Raw genomic sequence first — 7,329 nt, 5'->3', positions numbered from 1 at the left:
AGAGAGAGGAGAGAGAGAGAGGAGAGAGAGAGAGAGAGAGAGGAGAGAGAGGAGAGAGAGAGAGAGAGAGAGAGCGAGAGAGAGAGAGAGCGAGAGAGAGAGAGAGAGAGAGAGAGGAGAGAGAGAGAGATGAGAGAGAGAGAGAGAGAGAGAGAGAGAGAGAGAGAGAGAGAGAGAGAGAGAGAGGCGCAGGAACCAAAGAGCCAGGTGAGGGGGCTTAACCCGAACTTTCTGAACATTCAGCATAAGCACCTAGGCTTTGATTGGAAATAGATGAACAAACATGCCCATACCCTCCCCTTAATGGGAGAAGTTCCATTGGACAAATGTGCATAATAAAAACATAAATCACAACTAAATGTGTTCTCTTTATTTGAATAGCCTGATACTAAAATGTATATGCTGTGCTTCACATGTTTGCGGATGGGTTAACCGGCATAACATGGACGCTTCAAAAGGGGCGTGTGACTTTTGAAGCGTCCTAAGTCAGCCTGCGTAAGTCACCTAGTCAACCCACATGTGGTGCTAACCTAGTGTTTCTTTAGCTTTAATGTCAACTATCAGAGACGAACGGGGAACCGCTTAAACGTGTAGTTCTACTTGCTAAAATTTCAGCACTTTATCCTCATTCTCTGCCATTGAGCGCTTGATCTCACAATCTGAATAATACCGTATTGTGCTTGTGTTTCTATGCGCGTTTGGATAACAACCTCTTTTCCAGCAGACGTATTTCCTGCGCCGACCATCTTTCTCGCTCCAAGTGCAGTCTCCGGGCGGCCAGACGGCTTCTGGACACCAGGCAATTACGACACCGCCGCGCGGTCGGCGGCCGCTGGTGAACGATCGCAACGACCGCCCCGCGGCTGCGCTGCGATTGTCGTTGCTGCGGCGGAACAGTCGCAGTTGCGGCGGGATCGTCGCCCCGCGCCATGCATGTCGTCACACTTCACACGGCGGCCGGGGTGGCGAGGGGCTGTGATTACGCCGCGGCGCCCGGCCAGTCCAAGAACTGACACGAAAGAAATCACGGCCTCGTGCCTGTGTGACTGGGAGCTACTGCTGGCTCCGGAAACAGTTTTCGTCCATGGCTTCGAGCTTGGAGGACCGCGGACCTCCAGGCTTCTGTGGTGCTTCCTGGTTCCCGACAGGGCAAGACCACGCCAAGATAGGGTGCGTTGCTGAAAAGACTGATGCGAACCCTTTGACCTCGGTTACTCACAAGCACTAGATTTACTGCTACTCGACTCATCTAAATGCAACGCAGGCAGGAAGGTAGTACTCGCTCCGTTATGTCAATGGATGACTGCTTTGCTTCAAAGTCAGGTGATCTTTGCGCTTTAGTGTTTACTGGCGTAGTTTTGAGATGACCGAGTGAAACAGAGCCCCCATAAGCTGTGCTGTCTTCAGACATTTGCCTACGTCTTCTTTGTAGCCACATGCACGAGTGAGCCTTCACCTCATGCTCCATGCAGGAGAGGCCAGAATTCAGTCTTTGATGACGACCTCAGGAGCTTGACTCGGCGCACGGGCTGCGGCGCCGGCCCGTTATAATTGGCAGGCTGCGTTCTCATCACTGTCGTTTTATTACCGGCGATGCTGGTACCAAGGCCTTGGGGGCAAAGGTTAGATGTCGAGCTGTTACCCACACGACCCCATTAAAAACTACAACAAGCGTCTCACTCGCATCTGGACAGGAGTGATTGCCACCACACACGCGCTAAGAGCATGGTTGGTGGTTTTGACGCAGCGTTATGTGGCATAAATTTCAAAACGTGTGAGCTCACCTACTTTGTGTAGTGACTGCACATAAGGGCGGTAAAAAGTGACTTGGTGGTGCCCAGCAAAGGGTTGTTGTCGTTCATTGGCTTGCCATTGATACTTTCAGCTGGTGCCAATTAATTACATGAAACACACAGCGCGTTAATAAAGCCATTGTCACGCCTTTTGGCGTTGGAGTCACTGCTTTGAAAAGGGCACATGACAGGAAGCTTACAATGCCTCTTCATTATAGCTGACCTTGTGGTTGTAACTGTCCGATGACGGTGCATATTGGCGTTTATGGCGTTTGTGCGTGCGTGCGCTTGCGCATGGGAGTGCGTACGTGTGTGTGCTTATGTCCGTGAGTTAAACAAGCATTCTGCATCACCATTCTATTGCGTGCGTATATTCTACGCACATATATATATATATATATATATATATATATATATATATATTGCATATATATGTATATATATATATATTGCATATACATATATATATATATATATATACACATATACTATAAACATATATGTATATTGGTTTTTTCTATATTCACCGTTCTTTGCAACAGCAATACATAGCTGGCAGCCAACGTTGCATCTTCAGTGTAACTGACCTCGTGGATGGAACGCTCGCATGACAGCAACGATTTGTGTGTTTCTAAGTGTGAATATGTATGCATGTGTGCGTGTGCGTTTGCGTGGGCATAGGGCTCCGTGTACGTTTTAGTTCATAAGTGCGTGTCGGTGTGTGCTGCCAACCAAGGGTGCTGCCAACCACTCTACTGCAGTTTTGAAGGTACGGGATTATCCAGGCCATCCCATCGCATGTCTTTTAAGTGTATTTGCGACCGAGGGCGATAAAGCTTTCACAAGATAGGACCATGGTTGAAACCTCAAATATTCAGAGGAAGTCTGTTTTTTAAATTTGGGGGACAGAGCATTAGCGGCCATGAGTTGATGGACGAGTGCCGCAAAAGCATGCGTCGTACATCCGTTTGTCTATGGTATCTACGCATATGTACCTCTTAGTGTACGCCGTGCACATTCGCACATATGAGTGCCGGGCTCTCATTATAGTTGCCAGCACAACCATGATAAAGAAGACAGTAGGGAAGCATTATTTGCTGGGTGGAGCCCGGCTGCACTTGACGGGTGTCCGAGGAGCCACAGTTCCGTCCCCAGTCGGGGACACCTCAGTTTTCTTTGTAGTGGGGACAGAAACGCTGCACCTGCAGCCTGCTGCGAACAGTGGCAAGTGGCTTTGTCAGAAGGCGTTACATGGGTTGGTGTAGGGAACATTTGCTGGCAAAGACATGCGCAAAAAGTAAAAATGTATTCTGCAGTAGTAAAATAGTGTAGTAATTTGTTGTCCACCGCCACCTTATTTTTAATCCTTGGATATTTCATACACACTTTACCTGAATATCTGAGGTTTTTCCCTAGCCTTATATTTTCAGAGTTCTGTTACCATGAATCAAACATACTATAAAATAAGGCTTAATATAGCTGGAGAGGTTCCAGCTGTAAAAGTGCAAGTAGAATGATAGCGTAACGGTGGTTTACCATCCTTATTCAGATACATGAACACACACCCACTACGTACACTCTCGCAAGCACACCCAAGTATCCCCACGCACGAAAGCACGCGCGCACGTACGCATCAGCACAAACATGATACACACCAATAACTGCTTTCATCGGACCATTTCAATCACAAGGTCAGTTGCAAAGAAGAGCTCCCTGTCAAGTGTTACTATCAAAAGAAGACTTCGGCTCCAAACAGGGCAAAAATGTTTTTCTTAAAACTCTATGTGCTTCACGGATTTTATGAATACAGACATGAAGTCTTAACTCATAATCAAAGTAAACCAAGGAACGGGAACAAACCTTTGCTGACCATCGCGCAAACAAGAGTTCTTTCGAGCTGCGCTACTGCCCATGCGCTGATATTTGAGCTGTGGATACCGTTAGCCAGGCACCGGGGACTCATTTTGGTACAATCTGCCTGCTCCATTTCCTGCATGACAACGCGAATACGCCCTTTATATTTATGGGGATAGGGACCTTTATTCTATAATAACTTTTGGCGAAACATGAACCGGTGGAGGATTTTTTGCTGGCTGAAAGTAATAGGCGTAATACATAAATGTGCACGTGTGCTTAGCGCAATAGGCAAATATATGCTCCCTTTCCTGTAACTCAGCCACCCTTGTAGCACGCTGTAAGCACGGGGACAGGCTGCCAGACAATGCTTAACAAATCAAGGGTAACCCATCCAACAAAACCTGTTCTTGAAGGATCCTGGCCGTGCGTCTATTGGCGTGGAGCGATGTGGCCATCTTTTGCTGCAAGTGGGATGTGCACGGGGACCGGGTGAAGACATTCGTTGGTCGCATTGGCGTGATAGACTACGAACGTGTGAAGCCATCTAAACGTGAGTTCATTAATTTCACAGCAATTCAATGAAAGAAAGTCCCAGCTATAACGAGCTTTATGCTGCGCCATATTTTTCCGGATTACACACTTGTTGGAAAGGTGGCGAGTGCCTGCAACTCCTCCCTGAAATTATCCAGCTGTAGCAGCGAGATCTCCACAGCCGCATTGTATTCTTATACCACACAAACCCATGATGTTTTCAAGTGCGCTTTTTACCTTACGCCACATCCTTCATCAAATATGTGTCCCTGGACATGAACGTTCGCCAGGACACCACACTGTTCGCAATATCTGCGACACGTCACCGCCCTGTTCGCAAAACCCCTGATACACCACCGTCGCTTGCCCGAACAGTTCCGACACAACCACCGGGAATGCTGGGGTCACGGTCAGTTCACCGCCAGCCTCCCTTCCCGTCACCCCCCACGAGGTCACACCGCCCCCTCCGCTGGGGGCCTCGACAGACGACGAGTGCCGCGTGCCGGCCTGCGCTCGTCACGTGACGAATGAGTAACGCAGCGGGCGCCGCGTGCAGCCGGCGTGCAGACCGCGGCGCAGCGGGCGCACCGGCCGGGATGCAGCGATCATCCGGCGTGTCAAACCCGGCGCACAGTTCTGTCCTTGGTGCGCGCATTAGCATGTTGCGGTGCAGCGGCTGAACGCGTGCAGAGATGATTGATCTGTTTACTGGGGAAGCAGAGCGCAGGGGAAGACGCTGATAGGTGACGAGAAACGGTTCGTCTCGCTGAATGGCACGCTGATGAGGGCAGGCGCGTCAAGGAGTCGAGTAAACATGCTTCAGACACAAGACCTGCTGTACCTGAAACGCTTAACACCTAAACCTCACCGTACCTTAAGACATGCAGTGATGCACGAATAGGGATTTGATAGATTGGTAAACAACTAGTTATCTGGTCCAATGCCTGCTTGCCCTCCTTATCTGCCGTGCCTGGACTCGCCTCTGGCAGCTGGTTTATGTAATGAAAGGCAAAGTCTTTATGCCGCTGCGTATGTCGCCTCTAATGAATTCACACACCGCTTTTCCAACACTTGCCGATATGATGCGTCCAATAAATTTAGCACGTGACATGTGCACAAATATTCTTATTTGCAGTACCGATGACTTATGGGTAGGCAAATGACAGCTCCTATCACGTAGACACGGTCATTGACGAGAAGACGGCAAGCTCAGTTCATATTGCCTACCGAAATAAGGCCCTGGAGCTGGCCCTGAGCGATGTTCCTCCAAATTGGGGCGCAGCATGTATAAGGCGTGCTTAGGGAAAGTTCCCACGTTTCAAAGACCTGTGACAAACATTCTGTAAGTGGTGGTCAAAAAGCATGAGTGTGAAAAATTTTTCCCTCTGCACGAAATTGGGGTAAGGTTATGTTTTCCTCATGAATGTATTCGGATCAATCGTGCATTACTTCAAAAGCTCAACATAATCAATCTACAAGGCGTTTCTTGCAGATAACTAAACCTGCTTTGAGTTTCGGTGCGAAAATCTAAGCGGCGTCCCAAGTGTCGTGGCGCTTGCATTCGTGAAATGTTTGTGGACTAAAGATAGTCGACACTACTGTAAAATCTTAGAAATTGTCATCATTTATTCCTCGACTTCTTCCAGTGCGACATCCGGAGAACAGAAAAATTTCTTCAGGTGGCCAAAATCGGGCCGATGTATTTGTGTTGGGACATGTATGCATGGCTCGAAAGTAAGACATGACAGATGTGGCAGCGAACTTCAATCAGAACGGATCTAATGGCAACACCTCGTCTTTGAAGGGCTTTCTTTTGCTGCTTTTCTTGACACCAACGTCTTTACCGGTTTTGACACCAGCTTTTCTACATTATTCCTCACCAATACCAATACATTTGTCAGTAAAAACAGCGCTGGCATTCGTGATGACTTTATGTTTGTGCTGGGTTCATGCGAGCCCTTTGCTTATCTTACAACAGTTCCAGGTTAGGTTTATTGCAGGTCTAGCCGAAGCGCAAAAATCATTCTGATACTGACCATCAGTTTGAAACACAGACACCTGGCACGTCCCGACAAAACCAGTGCGCCATACATTGCAAAACTAGAGACGACTTCCCTGATTTGTAGGAGGCATATAAGTACAATTCACGACATTTTCAGAAGCATTCATCGACGCATTTATTCTGTCCCTGAGAGACAATACTCGTCTGATATCAAATACGTCTGATATGAAGATCTCCCATGACTGCGGCAAACTTTGAGTTACCACTGGCGGATGCAGAGCACGTGCAAGAGAGATTCGGCCATCATGAAGCTGTGTTGGTCTCAGGAATAAATTCCGCGCGGGTCTGCTGTCCTGATGTAGTTGCTGGTCCAACATCGGTCACGTATTCGATACTATATTCCTGTCAATGGCGATTAGTATTGCGTGGGTTTGCTCCACACAACCTGCTTTTATTTGCACGCCGTTTTCAATACCTGCATTGGCCACTGGTATGGACACAGCTTGGATATGGCTTTGGTGTTAGAAATGTTACGGCAACGAAATGGGGGAATGCAGAGTTAAATGCCTTATATAGATCAGGAAAGAGGCCCAGCTTCGTCCGCATTTTCTCGCCTGGGATGCACCGCTGAAGTAGTCGGAAGCCTTGTCTGAAAAATGTGTCCATGCAATAAATTTTCTATTAAATCTCTCCCATCAACAATGATCTAATTGTAGAGTTTTCAGTGAGCCCAACACGCCCTATCCCGCATGAAAATAGAAGCCAATGTCAAGAATGATTTACTTTATTATTACTTTGGAACAATGCATATTGGCTGGGGACAATTTTTCAGATTCATTGATTCAGATGTGCTTAAGGAATGCTTTATGTTATGGGTTTTGGCATCGACAACGATGCTTTCGCACATTGTCAACTGTTTGTCTTTGGTGCCGCAAGTAGAACTTAATCCGAAATCTCTTGACAGCTTGGCAAGACAGTCACTCGCATTCTTTATTGCTCTTACTTTGACAGGCAAGGCTTTTGTTTCCGTTACTGAGTCATTTAGTCAAACGTGGACATGAATTTCCTGTGGGTTATGTTGACGCACATGTATTGATACAAGTATGTTTATAAGTGCATGGAAGATCGCAGTACGTTTGCTCTGCG

Source organism: Pollicipes pollicipes, unplaced genomic scaffold (genome assembly GCF_011947565.3).
Source record: "Pollicipes pollicipes isolate AB1234 unplaced genomic scaffold, Ppol_2.1 Scaffold_4002;HRSCAF=4701_pilon_pilon_pilon, whole genome shotgun sequence".
In the NCBI taxonomy this organism is placed as follows: Eukaryota; Metazoa; Arthropoda; class Thecostraca; order Pollicipedomorpha; family Pollicipedidae; genus Pollicipes; species Pollicipes pollicipes.
Note: the sequence above shows the minus strand (reverse complement) of the source record.